Source organism: Lingula anatina, chromosome 5, assembly GCF_051362555.1.
Source record: "Lingula anatina isolate TDL-2025a chromosome 5, LinAna3.0, whole genome shotgun sequence".
Taxonomy (NCBI): Eukaryota; Metazoa; Brachiopoda; class Lingulata; order Lingulida; family Lingulidae; genus Lingula; species Lingula anatina.
The window spans coordinates 20,164,341-20,188,974 of NC_141771.1; the positions used below are offsets into that span (position 1 = coordinate 20,164,341).

Here is a 24,634-nt window from a genome sequence, read left to right on the forward strand (position 1 = left end):
TTTAACTTACAAGTATGATTTTTAGGATTGACATGCAGTTCAAATAAAAAGGCCAGCTCAATTGGGTTATCATTTATTATTGAATTTATGCAGTTTTGTGTGAAATTTTCATTTTTCTCATTTTGGCATTTTCAGAGTGTGAACTTGAACTCCCATTGGCCTGAAGCCTTATGCTTGTTACACATTTTACTTACATCAGTATTACCTGTTGAGCATAATTAAAATTTGATGTGGAATTTGCAGTTAAGGTATTTCCATACTGCATGTATAGAGGGAGCCACTGCAGCATCAAGCTCTCCTGCACTGGAGGACAATATAAGCATGCACTTCCTCTAGTCACCAGCTTTTATTTACCATGTGCTGTGTTGTTTTGAAATTATAAATCCCTAAAGATGAGTAATATTCCACCCAGAAAGGCTGGCAAGTTCATTTCACAGGGCAATTTCACGAACCCCCTCCCTAAATAGAACCCCCTCCCAAGAATCCCTGGATCCCCCCTGTCTTTCATTATATTCTCAATTATGAAATATTCAGCAACTAAATATAGTGAGAAATACCATGAATGCTACTTTGAGGGCTATAGAGTTGAAGTGATGTATATTTGGGGCTTGAACTGAGGTGACATTACATTTTTCGGCATTTTTTGCCTTTTTTTGATAATTTCAATTGACTATATTTCAATATTTAGCCTGATGACCTACTATTTTTTTAACATCATGTCATGAAGTACTCATAGGAGAGTGTTTTTGCTCATTTTCATGAAAATTAAATTCAGGGATTGGGTACAATGACCAATTTTGTGTAAAATTGTTGGTTTCCAAACTGGCCACCAGGTGGCGTAGAAACATGATGAGGTCAGTTCTAAAAATAGAAACAACAATAAATGTATGAAAAAATGTAAAAATATTCTCTTTTCTCTTCATTAAAATCTTAACAGGTGTAATTATCCCCCTCAGGAGTGATATACTGGGCCTGAAAACTTATTTATATAGAGGCGCTGCGATATCCAATTCTAGCATTTTAGTCCATATTTCAGTTGGCTGTGGTGAGGAAACTAAACCGGTGACCATATCAAAAAAAATCATTTTTATTACCAGTTTCACCTGTACTTCATTGGTGCAAAGTTTGGAGACAATTAAATTAGAGAATCTAAAAGTATGGAAATACCTTAAGCATAATGTACTTTTGCATCAGAATTGACAGTAGCCTATTTTGTGCATTGTTATTTTCTGCTTTTTGTCTGTACATTTGACAGCTTTGCTGCCTTGTTTTACAAATATCACAGATGTGACCTTCCTAGCTCAAATCACTACTGATCCTAACCCCTAAGAAGACAGCAGACCCCACTATCTCAATCCTTTGATTATCTATTAGTAAGGGTGTAGTTTTGCGTCCTTTTTTGGAGAAATCAAATATGATCTCTTTGGTCTTGGTAGTATTTATTGTTAGTTTATTAGCATGGGACCAGAGAGTGAGTTCTGTTGTTGCATCAGGGAGATTGTCCTGCAGTTTGGTATTCCCGTAGCTTAGAATTGTGGGATCATCTACATATTTGAATGTGTCACATTTGGTGCTCATATCGTTAATCATAATGACAAATAAAACTGAACCAAGTTTTGTGCCTTATGGCACACCAGCATTAATGCATTGCCAGTCTGATTTCACACTACCTATCTTCACACTTTGTTTCCTCTCAGTTCGGAAGCTGTAAATCCAGTTTGAAATAATTCCTGGGATACCTAATTCAGGCAGTTTTTGATAAAGCAGGGTATGGTCTATTCTATGGAATGCTTTGGTATAATCGACCAAAAGCATTCTGGCATATTGTCCTAGAAATAAGGTCAATAGCTTCGATCAGTGTGTATGTCGTACAGTTCCCTTTCATGCTGCCATTGTGACATCAACAATTGCTGTTGTATTATGGGAAGACAATAAACATAATTGTGGCATCAACAACTGCTGTTATATTATGGGAAGACATTGAACATTGTGGCATCAACAGCTGCTGTTATATTATGGGAAGACATTGAACATTGTGGCATCAACAACTGCTGTTGTATTATGGAAAGACGTTGAACATTGTGACATCAACTATTGCAGTTGTATTATGGGAAGACATTGAATATTGTGACATCAACAATTGCAGTTGTATTATGGGAAGACATTGAACATTACAATACATCAACAACTGCTGTTGTATTATGGGAGGACACTGAACATAATTGTGACATCAACAATTACTGTTGTATTATAGGAATACACTAAGTATTGTTATATGAAAAATTGCTATTTTAATATAGGAAGACATTGAACAATGCTACATCAACAGTTGGTGTTGTATTATGGGAATGCATTGAACATTGAGACATATTGCAGTTTTATTATGGGAAGACATTGAACATTGTGACATCAACAGTTGCAGTTGTATTATGGTAAGGCATTGAACATTGTGACATCAACAATTGCTGTTGTATTATGGGAATACATTGAACATTGTGACATCAACAATTCTATTTGTATTATGGGAGGACATTGAACATTGTGACATCAACAATTGCTCTTGTATTATGGAAAGACATTGAACATTGTGACATCAACAATTGAAGTTGTATTATGGGAGAACATTGTGACATCAACAATTGGTGTTGTATTATGGGAAGACATTGAACATTGTGACATCAACAATTGCTGTTGTATTATGGGAATACATTGAACATTGTGACATCAACAATTGCTGTTGTATTATGGGAGAACATTGTGACATCAACAATTGCAGTTGTATTATGGGAAGACATTGAACATTGTGGAATCAACAACTGCTGTTGTATTATGGGAAGACATTGAACATTACAAACCATCAACAATTGCAGTTGTATTAAGGGAAGACATTGAACATTGTGGCATCAACAACTGCGGTTGTATTATGGGAAGACATTGAACATTGTGGCATCAACAACTGCTGTTGTATTATGGGAATACATTGAACATTACAAAACATCAACAATTGCAGTTGTATTATGGGAAGACATTGAACATTACAAGACATCAACAACTGCTGTTGTATTATGGGAAGACATTGAATATTGTGACATCAACAATTGCAGTTGTATTATGGGAATACATTGAACATTACAAGACATCAACAACTGCTGTTGTATTATGGGAGGACATTGAACATAATTGTGACATCAACAATTACTGTTGTATTATGGGAATACACTGAACATTGTGACATCAACAACTGCTGTTGTATTATGGGAATACATTGAACATTGTGACATCAACAATTCTATTTGTATTATGGGAGGACATTGAACATTGTAACATCAACAATTGCTCTTGTATTATGGAAAGACATTGAACATTGTGACATCAACAATTGGTGTTGTATTATGGGAAGACATTGAACATTGTGACATCAACAATTGCTCTTGTATTATGGGAGAACATTGTGACATCAACAATTGGTGTTGTATTATGGAAAGACATTGAACATTGTGACATCAACAATTGCTCTTGTATTATGGAAAGACATTGAACATTGTGTCATCAACTGCTGTTGTATTATGGGAGGATGTTGAACATTGTGGCATCAACAACTGCTGTTATATTATGGGAAGACATTGAACATTGTGGCATCAACAACTGCTGTTGTATTATGGGAGAACATTGTGACATCAACAATTGCTGTTGTATTATGGGAAGACATTGAACATTGTGACATCAACAATTGCTCTTGTATTATGGGAAGACATTGAACATTGTGGCATCAACAACTGCTGTTATATTATGGGAAGACATTGAACATTATGGTATCAACAACTGCTGTTGTATTATGGGAAGACATTGAACATTATAAAACATGAACAATTGCAGTTGTATTATGGGAAGACATTGAACATTGTGACATCAACAATTGCTCTTGTATTATGGAAAGACATTGAACATTGTGACATCAACAATTGCAGTTGTATTATGGGAAGACATTGAACATTGTGACATCAACAATTGCTGTTGTATTATGGGAGAACATTGTGACATCAACAATTGCTGTTGTATTATGGGAAGACATTGAACATTGTGACATCAACAATTGCTCTTGTATTATTGAAAGACATTGAACATTGTGACATCAACAATTGCAGTTGTATTATGGGAAGCCATTGAACATTGTGACATGAACAATTGCTGTTGTATTATGGGAGAACATTGTGACATCAACAATTGGTGTTGTATTATGGGGAGACATTGAACATTGTGACACCAACAATTGCTCTTGTATTATGGAAAGACATTGAACATTGTGACATCAACAATTGCAGTTGTATTATGGGAAGACATTGAACATTGTGACATCAACAATTGGTGTTGTATTATGGGAGAACATTGTGACATCAACAATTGGTGTTGTATTATGGGAAGACATTGAACATTGTGACATCAACAATTGCAGTTGTATTATGGGAATACATTGAACATTGTGACATCAACAATTGCAGTTGTATTATGGGAATACACTGAACATTGTGACATCAACAATTGCTGTTGTATTATGGGAGAACATTGTGACATCAACAATTGGTGTTGTATTATGGGAAGACATTTTACATTACAAGACATCAACAACTGCTGTTGTATTATGGGAGGACGTTGAACATTGTGGCATCAACAACTGCTGTTATATTATGGGAAGACATTGAACATTGTGACATCAACAATTGCTGTTGTATTATGGGAGAACATTGTGACATCAACAATTGGTGTTGTATTATGGGAAGACATTGAACATTGTGACATCAACAATTGCTCTTGTATTATGGAAAGACATTGAACATTGTGACATCAACAATTGCAGTTGTATTATGGGAAGACATTGAACATTGTGACATCAACAATTGGTGTTGTATTATGGGAGAACATTGTGACATCAACAATTGGTGTTGTATTATGGGAAGACATTGAACATTGTGACACCAACAATTGCAGTTGTATTATGGGAAGACATTGAACATTGTGCCATCAACAATTGCAGTTGTATTATGGGAAGACATTGAACATTGTGACATCAACAATTGCTGTTGTATTATGGGAGAACATTGTGACATCAACAATTGCAGTTGTATTATGGGAAGACATTGAACATTACAAGACATCAACAACTGCTGTTGTATTATGGGAGGACGTTGAACATTGTGGCATCAACAACTGCTGTTATATTATGGGAAGACATTGAACATTGTGGCATCAACAACTGCTGTTGTATTATGGGAAGACATTGAACATTGTGGCATCAAGAACTGCTGTTGTATTATGGGAAGACATTGAACATTACAAGACATCAACAACTGCTGTTGTATTATGGGAGGACATTGAACATAATTGTGACATCAACAATTACTGTTGTATTATGGGAATACATTGAACATTGTGACATCAACAACTGCTGTTGTATTATGGGAATACATTGAACATTGTGACATCAACAATTCTATTTGTATTATGGGAGGACATTGAACATTGTGACATCAACAATTGCTCTTGTATTATGGAAAGACATTGAACATTGTAACATCAACAATTGCTCTTGTATTATGGAAAGACATTGAACATTGTGACATCAACAATTGCTCTTGTATTATGGGAAGACATTGAACATTGTGACATCAACAATTGCTGTTGTATTATGGGAGAACATTGTGACATCAACAATTGGTGTTGTATTATGGAAAGATATTGCACATTGTGACATCAACAATTGCAGTTGTATTATGGAAAGACATTGAACATTGTGTCATCAACTGCTGTTGTATTATGGGAGGACGTTGAACATTGTGGCATCAACAACTGCTGTTATATTATGGGAAGACATTGAACATTGTGGCATCAACAATTGCTGTTGTATTATGGGCGAACATTGTGACATCAACAATTGGTGTTGTATTATGGAAAGACATTGAACATTGTGACATCAACAATTGCTCTTGTATTATGGAAAGACATTGAACATTGTGTCATCAACTGCTGTTGTATTATGCGAGGACGTGGAACATTGTGGCATCAACAATTGCAGTTGTATTATGGGAAGACATTGAACATTGTGACATCAACAATTGCTGTTGTATTATGGGAGAACATTGTGACATCAACAATTGGTGTTGTATTATGGAAAGACATTGAACATTGTGACATCAACAATTGCTCTTGTATTATGGAAAGACATTGAACATTGTGTCATCAACTGCTGTTGTATTATGGGAGGACGTTGAACATTGTGGCATCAACAACTGCTGTTATATTATGGGAAGACATTGAACATTGTGGCATCAACAACTGCTGTTGTATTATGGGAAGACATTGAACATTACAAAACATCAATTGCTGTTGTATTATGGGAAGACATTGAACATTTTGGCATCAACAACTGCTGTTGTATTATGGGAAGACATTGAACATTACAAAACATCAACAATTGCAGTTGTATTATGGGAAGACATTGAAAATTGTGGCATCAACAACTGCTGTTATATTATGGGAAGACATTGAACATTATGGTATCAACAACTGCTGTTGTATTATGGGAAGACATTGAACATTACAAAACATGAACAATTGCAGTTGTATTATGGGAAGACATTGAATATTGTGGCATCAACAATTGCTCTTGTATTATGGAAAGACATTGAACATTGTGACATCAACAATTGCTCTTGTATTCTGGAAAGACATTGAACATTGTGACATGAACAATTGCAGTTGTATTATGGGAAGACATTGAACATTGTGACATGAACAATTGCTGTTGTATTATAGGAGAACATTGTGACATCAACAATTGGTGTTGTATTATGGGAAGACATTGAACATTGTGACATCAACAATTGCTCTTGTATTATGGAAAGACATTGAACATTGTGACATCAACAATTGCAGTTGTATTATGGGAAGACATTGAACATTGTGACATCAACAATTGGTGTTGTATTATGGGAGAACATTGTGACATCAACAATTGGTGTTGTATTATGGGAAGACATTGAACATTGTGACAGCAACAATTGCAGTTGTATTATGGGAATACATTGAACATTGTGACATCAACAATTGCAGTTGTATTATGGGAATACATTGAACATTGTGACATCAACAATTGCTGTTGTATTATGGGAGAATATTGTGACATCAACAATTGCAGTTGTATTATGGGAAAACATTGAACATTACAAGACATCAACAACTGCTGTTGTATTATGGGAGGACATTGAACATTGTGGCATCAACAACTGCTGTTATATTATGGGAAGACATTGAACATTGTGGCATCAACAACTGCTGTTGTATTATGGGAAGACATTGAACATTACAAAACATCAACAATTGCTGTTGTATTTTGGGAAGACATTGAACATTGTGGCATCAACAACTGGTGTTGTATTATGGGAATACATTGAACATTGTGACATCAACAATTCTATTTGTATTATGGGAGGACATTGAACATTGTGACATCAACAATTGCTCTTGTATTATGGAAAGACATTGAACATTGTAACATCAACAATTGCTCTTGTATTATGGAAAGACATTGAACATTGTGACATCAACAATTGCTCTTGTATTATGGGAAGACATTGAACATTGAGACATCAACAATTGCTGTTGTATTATGGGAGAACATTGTGACATCAACAATTGGTGTTGTATTATGGAAAGATATTGCACATTGTGACATCAACAATTGCAGTTGTATTATGGAAAGACATTGAACATTGTGTCATCAACTGCTGTTGTATTATGGGAGGACGTTGAACATTGTGGCATCAACAACTGCTGTTATATTATGGGAAGACATTGAACATTGTGGCATCAACAATTGCTGTTGTATTATGGGAGAACATTGTGACATCAACAATTGGTGTTGTATTATGGAAAGACATTGAACATTGTGACATCAACAATTGCTCTTGTATTATGGAAAGACATTGAACATTGTGTCATCAACTGCTGTTGTATTATGGGAGGACGTCGAACATTGTGGCATAAACAATTGCAGTTGTATTATGGGAAGACATTGAACATTGTGACATCAACAATTGCTGTTCTATTATGGGAGAACATTGTGACATCAACAATTGGTGTTGTATTATGGAAAGACATTGAACATTGTGACATCAACAATTGCTCTTGTATTATGGAAAGACATTGAACATTGTGTCATCAACTGCTGTTGTATTATGGGAGGACGTTGAACATTGTGGCATCAACAACTGCTGTTATATTATGGGAAGACATTAAACATTGTGGCATCAACAACTGCTGTTGTATTATGGGAAGACATTGAACAATACAAAACATCAATTGCTGTTGTATTATGGGAATACATTGAACATTTTGGCATCAACAACTGCTGTTATATTTTGGGAAGACATTGAACATTATGGCATCAACAACTGCTGTTGTATTATGGGAAGACATTGAACATTACAAAACATCAACAATTGCAGTTGTATTATGGGAAGACATTGAAAATTGTGGCATCAACAACTGCTGTTGTATTATGGGAAGACATTGAACATTATGGTATCAACAACTGCTGTTGTATTATGGGAAGACATTGAACATAACAAAACATGAACAATTGCAGTTGTATTATGGGAAGACATTGAACATTGTGGCATCAACAATTGCTCTTGTATTATGGAAAGACATTGAACATTGTGACATCAACAATTGCTCTTGTATTATGGAAAGACATTGAACATTGTGACATCAACAATTGCAGTTGTATTATGGGAAGACATTGAACATTGTGACATCAACAATTGGTGTTGTATTATGGGAGAACATTGTGACATCAACAATTGGTGTTGTATTATGGGAAGACATTGAACATTGTGACATCAACAATTGCAGTTGTATTATGGGAATACATTGAACATTGTGACATCAACAATTGCAGTTGTATTATGGGAATACACTGAACATTGTGACATCAACAATTGCTGTTGTATTATGGGAGAAAATTGTGACATCAACAATTGGTGTTGTATTATGGGAAGACATTTTACATTACAAGACATCAACAACTGCTGTTGTATTATGGGAGGACGTTGAACATTGTGGCATCAACAACTGCTGTTATATTATGGGAAGACATTGAACATTGTGACATCAACAATTTCTCTTGTATTATGGAAAGACATTGAACATTGTGACATCAACAATTGCAGTTGTATTATGGGAAGACATTGAACATTGTGACATCAACAATTGGTGTTGTATTATGGGAGAACATTGTGACATCAACAATTGGTGTTGTATTATGGGAAGACATTGAACATTGTGACACCAACAATTGCAGTTGTATTATGGGAAGACATTGAACATTGTGCCATCAACAATTGCAGTTGTATTATGGGAAGACATTGAACATTGTGACATCAACAATTGCTGTTGTATTATGGGAGAACATTGTGACATTAACAATTGCAGTTGTATTATGGGAAGACATTGAACATTACAAGACATCAACAACTGCTGTTGTATTATGGGAGGACGTTGAACATTGTGGCATCAACAACTGCTGTTATATTATGGGAAGACATTGAACATTGTGGCATCAACAACTGCTGTTGTATTATGGGAAGACATTGAACATTGTGGCATCAAGAACTGCTGTTGTATTATGGGAAGACATTGAACATTACAAGACATCAACAACTGCTGTTGTATTATGGGAGGACATTGAACATAATTGTGACATCAACAATTACTGTTGTATTATGGGAATACATTGAGCATTGTGACATCAACAACTGCTGTTGTATTATGGGAATACATTGAACATTGTGACATCAACAATTCTATTTGTATTATGGGAGGACATTGAACATTGTGACATCAACAATTGCTCTTGTATTATGGAAAGACATTGAACATTGTAACATCAACAATTGCTCTTGTATTATGGAAAGACATTGAACATTGTAACATCAACAATTGCTCTTGTATTATGGAAAGACATTGAACATTGTGACATCAACAATTGCTCTTGTATTATGGGAAGACATTGAACATTGTGACATCAACAATTGCTGTTGTATTATGGGAGAACATTGTGACATCAACAATTGGTGTTGTATTATGGAAAGATATTGCACATTGTGACATCAACAATTGCAGTTGTATTATGGAAAGACATTGAACATTGTGTCATCAACTGCTGTTGTATTATGGGAGGACGTTGAACATTGTGGCATCAACAACTGCTGTTATATTATGGGAAGACATTGAACATTGTGGCATCAACAATTGCTGTTGTATTATGGGCGAACATTGTGACATCAACAATTGGTGTTGTATTATGGAAAGACATTGAACATTGTGACATCAACAATTGCTCTTGTATTATGGAAAGACATTGAACATTGTGTCATCAACTGCTGTTGTATTATGCGAGGACGTGGAACATTGTGGCATCAACAATTGCAGTTGTATTATGGGAAGACATTGAACATTGTGACATCAACAATTGCTGTTGTATTATGGGAGAACATTGTGACATCAACAATTGGTGTTGTATTATGGAAAGACATTGAACATTGTGACATCAACAATTGCTCTTGTATTATGGAAAGACATTGAACATTGTGTCATCAACTGCTGTTGTATTATGGGAGGACGTTGAACATTGTGGCATCAACAACTGCTGTTATATTATGGGAAGACATTGAACATTGTGGCATCAACAACTGCTGTTGTATTATGGGAAGACATTGAACATTACAAAACATCAATTGCTGTTGTATTATGGGAAGACATTGAACATTTTGGCATCAACAACTGCTGTTGTATTATGGGAAGACATTGAACATTACAAAACATCAACAATTGCAGTTGTATTATGGGAAGACATTGAAAATTGTGGCATCAACAACTGCTGTTATATTATGGGAAGACATTGAACATTATGGTATCAACAACTGCTGTTGTATTATGGGAAGACATTGAACATTACAAAACATGAACAATTGCAGTTGTATTATGGGAAGACATTGAACATTGTGGCATCAACAATTGCTCTTGTATTATGGAAAGACATTGAACATTGTGACATCAACAATTGCTCTTGTATTATGGAAAGACATTGAACATTGTGACATGAACAATTGCAGTTGTATTATGGGAAGACATTGAACATTGTGACATGAACAATTGCTGTTGTATTATAGGAGAACATTGTGACATCAACAATTGGTGTTGTATTATGGGAAGACATTGAACATTGTGACATCAACAATTGCTCTTGTATTATGGAAAGACATTGAACATTGTGACATCAACAATTCAGTTGTATTATGGGAAGACATTGAACATTGTGACATCAACAATTGGTGTTGTATTATGGGAGAACATTGTGACATCAACAATTGGTGTTGTATTATTGGAAGACATTGAACATTGTGACAGCAACAATTGCAGTTGTATTATGGGAATACATTGAACATTGTGACATCAACAATTGCAGTTGTATTATGGGAATACATTGAACATTGTGACATCAACAATTGCTGTTGTATTATGGGAGAATATTGTGACATCAACAATTGCAGTTGTATTATGGGAAGACATTGAACATTACAAGACATCAAGACATCAACAACTGCTGTTGTATTATGGGAGGACATTGAACATTGTGGCATCAACAACTGCTGTTATATTATGGGAAGACATTGAACATTGTGGCATCAACAACTGCTGTTGTATTATGGGAAGACATTGAACATTACAAAACATCAACAATTGCTGTTGTATTTTGGGAAAACATTGAACATTGTGGCATCAACAACTGGTGTTGTATTATGGGAATACATTGAACATTGTGACATCAACAATTCTATTTGTATTATGGGAGGACATTGAACATTGTGACATCAACAATTGCTCTTGTATTATGGAAAGACATTGAACATTGTAACATCAACAATTGCTCTTGTATTATGGAAAGACATTGAACATTGTGACATCAACAATTGCTCTTGTATTATGGGAAGACATTGAACATTGAGACATCAACAATTGCTGTTGTATTATGGGAGAACATTGTGACATCAACAATTGGTGTTGTATTATGGAAAGATATTGCACATTGTGACATCAACAATTGCAGTTGTATTATGGAAAGACATTGAACATTGTGTCATCAACTGCTGTTGTATTATGGGAGGACGTTGAACATTGTGGCATCAACAACTGCTGTTATATTATGGGAAGACATTGAACATTGTGGCATCAACAATTGCTGTTGTATTATGGGAGAACATTGTGACATCAACAATTGGTGTTGTATTATGGAAAGACATTGAACATTGTGACATCAACAATTGCTCTTGTATTATGGAAAGACATTGAACATTGTGTCATCAACTGCTGTTGTATTATGGGAGGACGTCGAACATTGTGGCATAAACAATTGCAGTTGTATTATGGGAAGACATTGAACATTGTGACATCAACAATTGCTGTTGTATTATGGGAGAACATTGTGACATCAACAATTGGTGTTGTATTATGGAAAGACATTGAACATTGTGACATCAACAATTGCTCTTGTATTATGGAAAGGCATTGAACATTGTGTCATCAACTGCTGTTGTATTATGGAAGGACGTTGAACATTGTGGCATCAACAACTGCTGTTATATTATGGGAAGACATTAAACATTGTGGCATCAACAACTGCTGTTGTATTATGGGAAGACATTGAACAATACAAAACATCAATTGCTGTTGTATTATGGGAATACATTGAACATTTTGGCATCAACAACTGCTGTTATATTTTGGGAAGACATTGACATTATGGCATCAACAACTGCTGTTGTATTATGGGAAGACATTGAACATTACAAAACATCAACAATTGCAGTTGTATTATGGGAAGACATTGAAAATTGTGGCATCAACAACTGCTGTTGTATTATGGGAAGACATTGAACATTATGGTATCAACAACTGCTGTTGTATTATGGGAAGACATTGAACATAACAAAACATGAACAATTGCAGTTGTATTATGGGAAGACATTGAACATTGTGGCATCAACAATTGCTCTTGTATTATGGAAAGACATTGAACATTGTGACATCAACAATTGCTCTTGTATTATGGAAAGACATTGAACATTGTGACATCAACAATTGCAGTTGTATTATGGGAAGACATTGAACATTGTGACATGAACAATTGCTGTTGTATTATGGGAGAACATTGTGACATCAACAATTGGTGTTGAATTATGGGAAGACATTGAACATTGTGACATCAACAATTGCTCTTGTATTATGGAAAGACATTGAACATTGTGACATCAACAATTGCAGTTGTATTATGGGAAGACATTGAACATTGTGACATCAACAATTGGTGTTGTATTATGGGAGAACATTGTGACATCAACAATTGGTGTTGTATTATGGGAAGACATTGAACATTGTGACATCAACAATTGCAGTTGTATTATGGGAATACATTGAACATTGTGACATCAACAATTGCAGTTGTATTATGGGAATACATTGAACATTGTGACATCAATAATTGCTGTTGTATTATGGGAGAACATTGTGACATCAACAATTGCAGTTGTATTATGGGAAGACATTGAACATTACAAGACATCAACAACTGCTGTTGTATTATGGGAGGACATTGAACATTGTGGCATCAACAACTGCTGTTATATTATGGGAAGACATTGAACATTGTGGCATCAACAACTGCTGTTGTATTATGGGAAGACATTGAACATTACAAAACATCAACAATTGCTGTTGTATTTTGGGAATACATTGAACATTGTGGCATCAACAACTGCTGTTGTATTATGGGAAGACATTGAACATTGTGGCATTAAGAACTGCTGTTGTATTATGGGAAGAATTGAACATTACAAAACATCAACAACTGCAGTTGTATTATGGGAAGACATTGAACATTGTGGCATCAACAACTGCTGTTATATAATGGGAAGACATTGAACATTGTGGCATCAACAATTGCTGTTATATTATGGGAATACATTGAACATTACAAAACATCAACAACTGCTGTTATATTATGGGAAGACATTGAACATTATGGCATCAACAACTGCTGTTGTATTATGGGAAGACATTGAACATTACAAAACATCAACAACTTCTGTTATATTATGGGAAGACATTGAACATTATGGCATCAACAACTGCTGTTGTATTATGGGGATACATTAAACATTGTGGCATCAACAACTGCTGTTGTTTTATGGGAAGACATTGAACATTATGGCATCAACAACTGCTGTTGTATTATGGGAAGACATTGAGCATTTCAAAACATCAACAATTGCAGTTGTATTATGGGAAGACTTTGAACATTGTGGCATCAACAACTGCTGTTGTATTATGGGAAGACATTGAACATTGTGGCATCAACAACTGCTGTTATATAATGGGAAGACATTGAACATTATGGCATCAACAACTGCTGTTGTATTATGGGAAGACATTGAACATTTCAAAACATCAACAATTGCAGTTGTATTATGGGAAGACATTGAACATTACAAGACATCAAGAACTGCTGTTGTATTATGGGAAAACATTGAACATTGTGGCATCAACAATTGCTGTTGTATTATGGGAAGACATTTAACATTACAAAACATCAACAACTGCAGTTGTATTATGGGAAGACATTGAACATTGTGGCATCAACAACTGCTGTTATATAATGGGAAGACATTGAACATTGTGGCATCAACAATTTCTGTTATATTATGGGAATACATTGAACATTACAAAACATCAACAACTGCTGTTATATTATGGGAAGACATTGAACATTATGGCATCAACAACTGCTGTTGTATTATGGGAAGACATTGAACATTACAAAACATCAACAACTGCTGTTATATTATGGGAAGACATTGAACATTATGGCATCAACAACTGCTGTTGTATTATGGGAATACATTAAACATTGTGGCATCAACAACTGCTGTTGTTTTATGTGAAGACATTGAACATTGTGGCATCAACAACTGCTGTTGTATTATGGGAAGACATTGAACATTACAAAACATCAACAATTGCAGTTGTATTATGGGAAGACATTGAACATTGTAGCATCAACAACTGCTGTTATATTATGGGAAGACATTGAACATTATGGCATCAACAACTGCTGTTGTATTATGGGAAGACATTGAACATTACAAAACATCAACAATTGCAGTTGTATTATGGGAAGACATTGAACATTGTGGCATCAACAACTGCTGTTATATTATGGGAAGACATTGAACATTATGGTATCAACAACTGCTGTTGAATTATGGGAAGACATTGAACATTACAAAACATCAACAATTGCAGTTGTATTATGGGAAGACATTGAACATTACAAGACATCAAGAACTGCTGTTGTATTATGGGAAAACATTGAACATTGTGGCATCAACAATTGCTGTTATATTATGGGAATATATTGAACATTACAAAACATCAACAACTGCTGTTGTATTATGGGAATACATTGAACATTGTGACATCAACAATTGCTGTTGTATTATGGGAAGACATTGAACATTGTGACATCAACAATTGTTGTTGTATTATGGGAAGACATTGAACATTGTGACATCAACAATTGCTGTTGTATTATGGGAAGACATTGAACATTGTGACATCAACAATTGCTGTTGTATTATGGGAAGACATTGAACATTGTGGCATCAACAACATTCTTCAGATGGATATACACATGAGCATCTCATTACACTATACATTTTATTGTTGAATGCCAGTAATTTAAGACTCTTTTAAGAGAAACTTAAAAGTTTCAAATGGAAATGATTTTAGGTCCATCTTTAATTTGGTCTACTTTAATAGTATATATTTATAGTATATGTTTTTAAATATTTTTAGCTAGCAATTAGGGCAATGTCCATAGCACTGTCAAAAGATTCCAGGCATTGGCAATTTGACCACAGGTTTGTTGCTCGTTGTGTTACATGTACTAGCCTGATCCATGTTTCATTGGTCAAGGTCTTAAAGAAAAGTTTTATATTTTCACACTCAGGTGATAAACCATAAACCAGCTTATTTCCCATATTAGCACAGACCTTATTGTCAGTTTACAGATAGTGATATACTTCGTATAGAGAGCCATGAAGTGTAAGCAATTTTCAAATGAATTTTCCTTTAATTATAATTTGACTTTCTCATTTTTCAGTTTTACCTGTGACAGAAATTCGGAACTGACAGAGTAGGTGGTCAGGGAGGTTAAACAATTCTATCTACCTGTTGATGGGAAGACCTGATGGCCAGTAGCAGATATATACAGTGAGTTTTTCCAACCTGTTGTTAAACAGTGGCAAGCTATGTTGTAGAAGTCAGTGGAACAGGTGTTTGGAATTGCGTCAATTTGAAGTGTTCATTAAAGGTTCTGACTCCCCCCCCCCCCCCACCCATGAAATTTTGACTCCCCCTCACAAACCTTTATAAATCTTATTTTATTTGAATATAGAACTTTTATCTTGAAGTATGCATAATGGGGGATACATTGGTACTTTTTGAAAATTTTCATGAGGAAATAAGAAAATTTAAATAATTTTCTCACCCAATGACTCCTATGAAAAGGATATGGGAGTCCAAATCCTACAGTTAGTAAGATCAATACTTGTTTCAAAAATTATCAAGTTTCACCAAACTTTTCACCACTAAACTTTTAAATACTAACAAAATATACATCACAATGCAAACCATGTGAAAAACAATGGTATGGTGACTTAATATAAAATAGTGCCTTTTCTTCATTAGAGTCCAAAATCCCATGTGTATGAATATAAAGATTTTTCAAGATTATTTTTTTCATTATTTGCACCCAATATTTTACCACCAAACTTTCAAATATTTCCAATATATTCTTCATAAAGTATACTAAAGGGACACATGTAGAAATGATCACCATGTAAATATCAAATAAAAAGCTTTTTCATAGGGGAGTCATTGGGTGATAAAATACACATTTTTGATTTTCTTATTTTCTCATTAAAATTTTCACCTGCAAACTAACAAAAAGTGCAAATGTATTATCCATTATGCATACATGTACCACAATATAAAAGTCATATACTCAAATAAAATAAGATTTATTAAGTTTTTTTGGGGGGAGTCAAAATTTCATGGGGGGGGGGGTCACATTTTCATTATGAAAAGATGACCTATAAAGGGAAGAGGGTGGAGGAAATGAAAATAACAAGACAAGAGTTAGAAGGTACTGGTGCGAATGTTTGAAAGCAGTTTTTTTTAATCCACCTTATTAACTTGATGTCACAGGCAAGTTAGAAAGCCACCTTTTTGCCTCACAAATGTTTTTTTCTTATTCTTTCTTTGGCTGCATATTAGTCTTGTTTATTTGACAAATATTTTGATTCGTTTTCACTTTCTGAGGCACAGTGGTCGGGTGACATACATAATTATATTCAATTAATGAGGGAGAACAAAGGGCTAGGTAAAAGTGTCATAAATCACCCCAAATTCTAAAGTAAATGTTTTACCCGAGTCTTCTCATCTAAGTATCTTATTGATACATATTATCCCTACCATTTTCAGACAGATAACAGTAAATTTAGCTCTGCCTCAGAAATTACTTTTTTGTTTTTACATTCATGGGAAATGAAAAGGGAAAAAATGAATACGGATAAGAAGTTTGCCTGTAGTAATTGTGTAATGTAATCTTGGTAAAATGTTGGATAATGTCGGAATAAAGTTAGATGAAGAAATGCAAAAAATTAATGGTAACCACATAATTAATTTTTTTTTAATATGTAAATTGAGCTGCCTGCTGCGGAGGTGTGTGTTTTTTCAGCACTTCTGCGTGAGGTGTGCACGTAAACTTTCTGATCCCGAAATTTCTTTAAAAAAACAGCTTGACTGGAATCAGTTCAATGTTATTGACCACTAAATCGATTGTTTTTTTACCTTTGCAGAAACTGCACAGAAGAAGGACTGCCCTGCAGATGGCAAACTGGACAGATAAGAAAAAAGAAAAAGTTGGACAAGTAATAAAAAGAGAGTATATGTCTAGTGATGAAGAAAAGGAGTTGGGAGAGCAGGTAGTTAGGGAAATTCAGTGGGAATCAGACAAGCTGCAACACTATAAACGAAAATTAGACAGTCTTTACAGAAAACAACAACCTGAGCGTATGAGGTGTGTGACCATCGTGCCAAAAAGGGACGGGGCCCTGTCTGAAAGGAGAAAGCCCCAAGACTGCCCAGCATGGACATGCGTTTAGACTTCAAATTATGACAATTTTGTTTTCGCATTCATGGGAAATGAAAAGGAAAAAATGAATATGGATCAAAATTGGTCATAAGGATAAAAAATAAATTATATAGTAAATGGAATAATAGTTGGTGGTTCTTTAATGTTGATTATAATATAAATGTGGTATGTGTGATATAAAATTTTCAAAAGAAACACTTTCGGATTTTCGTTTTTTTAATTTTTTTTTATGGAGCTACTGGATTAAAATAAAAGCTATGTATTTATTTATGCTCTGTCTACATTTGTTTTGCAATAAATTGTTATCATTTTAAATTCACAGACCTTCTCATGTTTATTGAATGGATTGGGTTGAGCAAGTAACACCAAGTAGTAAAAACTGACTAAGAATTGAAAATGTCGTAATTGCCTTTATGTGATCATTAGCGGGTTATAAAGACGTAACAAAAACACCTTTACTTTCAGAGAAAAGGGTTATGAAGATGTAACCACAAATCGCTTTTACAGTTGTACTTGCTCAGAAAAGGGTTATAAAAATGTACGACCCATCAGAGGCAATTTGTCTCTTGATCCAGTGTTTCTATACCGAGACCAGACCCTCTGCACGGTTCTGACTGAACAATTCAATTGTATCGATATTCTGACATTGCTTTTATTCCGCCTCTTCAGGTTAATAACTTGCACCTATAACCGTTAGATAATTGCCTGTATCTTGCCATATTGAAGGAAGACAGGAATAACATTTGCTGTACATGTACAAGACCAACACTACAATTCCATGGTATAGCGGTTTTATACTCATTAGTCACATTATAAGTAGACCAGGCATTTTAAGTACCCAAGATCTGCCTACTTTTATTACTCTGAGTTAGGGGGTGACACTTCTATTGTCCAGTGTGTGTAGTTGCAACAGCATACTGAAAAAGATTTCTGAAAAAGATCACACGAATGTTCCCCTTCTGAAATGCGAATTTTGACTAGATAAATCATAGATCTAAACCGTACCAAATGGCACTATTCGCCCTCTAAAAAACAATTTCGGGGGGCTTAAGCGGGCCCCGAACCCCACGCCAAAGGGGCCGGGGCGGGGGGGGGGGGAGGGGATGGGCGGCTTCGCATCCTCGGACCCTCCCTCTTCAAATAATCCTGGACCCGCCCCTGCACACCAATCTTTTTTCGACAAAATTCATTGGAGAAACATACAACGATGTTTTGCTGTTTACAGTGGGTTCCTCAGAGGTCGTCTGGTATTCTAACCTGCTAAAACCAGTTTGGTGTTCGTTAAAGGCCTTGAAAATGCGTTTTGGTGGCAATTTACCCCTCATTCTGAACGGACTGGGTGGTTTTCGTTTAGTTGCAACAGCATACCCCGAAAGAAAGTGGGTCCTGTACCCTGGTGGTAAGATTTCAATACATTGGGTATGGCCTCTGTGTAGGTACATCAGTCTGGGCATTACTCTATAAAACTGTGCGGACCGTTTGGCGCAATTATCTGTCTGGCAATGTCTGGCTTTTTCGCGTCATTCTGCCACAGATTAACAAATTTGTAAAGTACTGCATAGCTCATTTTACACACTGCGAAACCAACTACTTGCATGCAAAATTTCAAATTCTTCTATGCAGTAGTTGCTGACATATGGATACTTTTTTGACAGAACCATGCTTTGCCTTGGCCAACCTTTGACCTGCCCAAAGGAGCACTATCCATGTTACATAATACAGCAACGCAACGCAACAAACCTGGAACTCAGTTAATTGGTAGCCACACCTGACTACACACTTCACCATTCACATATCTTATATGAGATCGGAGTTTTTTGAAAAAAGAACGCATTTTTACCTAGGCATATATTCAAAACTGAAATATTCCATATTAAATGTCAAGTCTGTACGTGTGAATATGTACATAAATAATTACAAAAAGTAAATAAATAACAAAGAACGTAATCACAATATTAAAATGAACTTGATTCTTTCTCGTGCAATTTGAATGAGATTCAATTACTGTGCAATCTACTCAATGGGTTAAGTTTTAAATACAAATAAAACGTAAGTGAACAAGCGCATGGTAGCCTGTAGAAACTATACTACCATGAATTAACTTTGTGGGGCGAAACAGGCAAGAATCAAAATAAGGTTGGTAAAGATGGTATAGGGACATATTTTTGAATAGCGACTGTGCGTGTCGTTCTTACGGGAACATTGTCTTTGCCACAGGGTCTCTGACACAAACAGGCGTCTTTGATCCTCTTACCTATTGGAATATTTTTGGTTGTTCAGAGAGGACGAAGACCAAGTGACATTTACTCAGGACGCCATGACGGGAGGGAAAGAACTCGAAAGGTGGTCACGATCCTTGTGGACGAAGCATGGCATTCAATGCGTCCTGCTCTTAGATGGACAGCTTGTACCGCAGTGAGCACGGCTTGTATCGGTGTACAGCTTGTTGGAGGCTTTTCTCGTTACTGTCACAAGGACAGGAGCGCAAATATTCTATGAAGGGGGAGAACTAAATACTTTTGCCATTATTTGAGGTTATTTGCGTAGTTGTAATCACCCGGGCGACAAGCCTTGAAGGAGATGATCGAGAGCCATTTATCGTAAATAAAGACTTTTGCCCTGTCAATGTTGCAGGGTATCAGTACACACACCCAACCACACCTCCGAAACTCAGTTTCACAAAATATCCTAGGATCTTTATCTTTCATCATATTTGCCTCCCCCCCCCCCCCCCCACACACACACCGTACACTCTCCTCATAACACTGGTTATTTTGTCAACGGCTGTTTTCATCACATTTTCTTTTCATATACAGTGTAGTATATGTTAGATTCACTACATTAACTCTTAAACTAAAATAGCTTTCCAACACTATCCATGAAATATTACTTAAAGAACATCTTTACTACCCCAGCCCCGTCTCACGTTGTCTTCACTAACACAATTGGGTGATTTTTGTGGAAGCCGTCACAATCATGGTTGAGACAGCATCATAAACCATACACCGCAGCCTGTGGCACATTTTGTTCTGAGCAAGGATTGTTCACTTAAAATGTCTACACAGTTGCAGTTAGATTAAAGGGGAATTAGAAAGAGTTAAAGGGCAATAGTAAAGTAGATTTAGCAAAGACATTAATAAAAATAATTACTTCGTTTAAAAGCGGGGGCTGCCAGGCCTTATAAACGGATTCTAGGCGTTAACTAACCCTACCGGCAGATCTTTTAGCTATAACACCCATCTAAACCACATAACCGGAATTAACCAGCACACCGTACATTTATTTACCACTGCGCTCTTCAATTAAGTTTTCAATATCTTTTAGCTCTAACACCCATCTAAACCACATAACCCGTGATAAACCACTGCGCTCTTCCATTTGGCTTTCAGTACAACAAAACCAGCCTTCAGTGTGTGTGTGTGTGTGTGTGTGTGTGTGTGTGTGCGTGCGCGCGCGCGCGTGTCTGTGTGTGTGTGGCGCGCGCGTGTATGCTGTAACACACTTTTTAGCGGAGTCGTAAGCTCTCCTGACACATCTACTGACACTTTGCCCCCCCTTTCCGGGTCAATCACCGACCAATCCACCAGTACCCATGAATTATTATTTCATTACTTTTAGAACATCCCAATCCTTCGTCTCGAGTTATGTCTTCACTAACACAATCGGGTGATATTTGTGGAGTCCGTCACAATCATGGTTGAGACAGCATCAAACTCAAAACATATCAGCTAGCGGTAACTTTTCCTTATGAACAGAGATAATTTACTTGAAAATTTTCACAGTGGCAGATAGATTAGAAATAAATAAATAAATAAATAAATAAATGAGAGAAGAGGATGAAAAAGAGTTGGCTTTTTTGTTATTATGACAAGTATGGAGCGCAAATTTTGAAGGTGGAGAATTAAGCAGTTTATTTGCATAGTTCGTTTTGTAATCTCCCGCCCGACAAGTTATTTTCGTTGGAGAATGGCTGTTGAAGGGTTTTCATGACAATCTCCCCAAATTTCATATTAATTGTCAGTGCACAGACTCGTTGGAGAATGGCTGTTGACAGAAAATATCCAAGAAACAATAGCTAGAGGAGGTGGTTCCGCAAGCAGCCCAGATGCATACCCAATTCAGCACAAGTGGGACGACCCTGGTTGTGCTATTCAAAGGAGAAACCCTTCCGCTGCAAAGTTAGATCAACTTCGAGATGCCCTTCAAGTTGAATGGACCAGAATTCCTCTCCAAAGTGCTGTAACTCTAGTTCACAGTATGCCACGCCGTCTGGCGGCCATAATCCAAGCTCGCGGTGGAGTATTCCCGCTACTGAGATAAATAATGAAGTCTGAAGGGTTTTCATGACAATCTCCCCAAATTTCATATTAATTGTCAATCACAATACAATTTCATATTTAATTTTTCACTTGTTACTGTTGTATAAAAAAAATACTCATTTCGAGGGGCATGAGAAAAAACCCTTAATAAATAAACTCTTTTCTTAGATTTGCATTTTTTGTTTCTCTTTCACTTTGCTAATCTTTCGTGTACCAACCATTTTGGGCAAGAGTGTATATGAAGGTTTTTACCCTGTCAGTGGTGAATGGTATCAGTACACACATTCAACCATACCCGAAACTCAACTTCCCCAAATTTCCTCAGACTTTAATGTGTCATCATATTTGACCCGAACCCCCCCCCTCCCCCCAAACACACTCAACCCATATCGGACACTCCTCCTGCCGTACAGTATGTGTTAGTTTCACGACATTTACTTTTAAACTAAAATATTTTCCGGACAGTACCCGTGAATTATTATGTCATTACTTTAAGAACATCTTTACCCTCCCTTGCCCTGTCTCACGTTGTCTTCAATAACACAATTGGGTGATTTTTGTGGAGTCCGTCACAATCATGGTTGAGACAGCGTCATAAACGAGACACCGCAGCCTATGGTATATTTCCCTTGTTGACAGGGATTGTTCATTTGAAATGTATTCGCAGTGGCAGATAGATTAGCGGATCGGATGAAAAAGGGGATGAGAAAGAATTTTAAAAGGCCAATAAGATTAAAGTACCAACAGATTTAGCAAACACATTACTATATCGAAAGAATCAGTTCATTTAAAAGCAAGAGCTGCCAGGCGTTAAAAAACGGATTAGGCGTTAACTAACCCTACCTGCAGATCTTTTAGCTTTAATACCCATATTAACCACATAACCCGCGACTTAACCATCCAATCGCAAATGTATTTACCATTGCACATTTCCATTAAGTTTTCAACATGTTAGATTTCCATTGGGTTTTCATTATAACAAACCAGCCTTCAGTGCTGTAACACAATTTTTAGCGGAGTCGTAAACCCTCCTCACACATCTACTGACACTCTCCCCCCCCCCCCCCCCGGGAGCTGGATATGCTGGAGAGACGAATTAATTACACACAAAGATCAGAGCTTTTCCATTACGTTTTCAATGTCGTAAAAACAGCTTTCGATGTGTTTTTATGTGTGCGTGTGCGTGATTGGGCGTGTGCGTGCGTGCTTTAACACAATTTTTGTCGGAGTCATAATCTCTCCTGACACGTGCTGACACTTTGCCCCCCCCTCCCCTTCTCACCCCACCCGGCCCACCCGGCCCAAACACCAACCAATCCGCGACCCAGGTACAGTTACAGTTTACTTGAGTTCATCATATCACTAAATCTTTTTTATCTACCCTTCAGTACAAGTGATGGCCTTTAATTTTAAGTTAAAATAACATGTCATCACTGCCCATGACTTATTACGTCATTTCTCTAAGAACATCAGTATCCGAGTGAAATTGAATTTTTCTATACAAATATCTCATACATCTCTACATATATCTCAGAGAAATATTTTCAGTCCTTTATTTTGCTCTTCGTTTATTGCAATGAAATGAGCATTCGCATTTTTTGAATGCAGCCGCAAACATTTTACGGCAATGGGCATTGAATGGGTAGAGAGCGGCGAACATGTTCTAGCTTGGCGCCCGCGTTGCATATGGCCCACTAGATTCCTATTTCCATATTTGGCCATGTACTGTCGCACACATATCGAATGAAAAATATGACCTCGGCTTCAGATGTAAAGTTTTAGTGAAATGTTATGTATCTTTGATCGCTGATCTTTGTGAGTATTATTCGTAAAGTCTGTTAGCGTTTCTGTATAATATACGCAAGGGTACGCTTCATCGATGTTGAAGGGTATCAGTACACACACACTCAAGCACACCCAAAATTCAACTTCCAAAATTTCCTCACACCTTTATCTGTCATCATGTTTGACCCCCCTCCCCCTC

General features: G+C 36.2%; 1 long non-coding RNA gene across 1 annotated transcript; it reads left to right on the forward strand.

Annotated features, from left to right (window-relative positions):
* Window positions 1–15,871: 15,871 nt before the first annotated feature.
* LOC147761851 (uncharacterized) lies at window positions 15,872–18,551 on the forward strand. Its single transcript, XR_015334408.1, has 3 exons — window positions 15,872–16,034; window positions 16,277–16,386; window positions 18,036–18,551. It is a non-coding gene; the product is annotated as an uncharacterized LOC147761851 (long non-coding RNA).
* The last annotated feature ends 6,083 nt before the right edge of the window (window positions 18,552–24,634 follow it).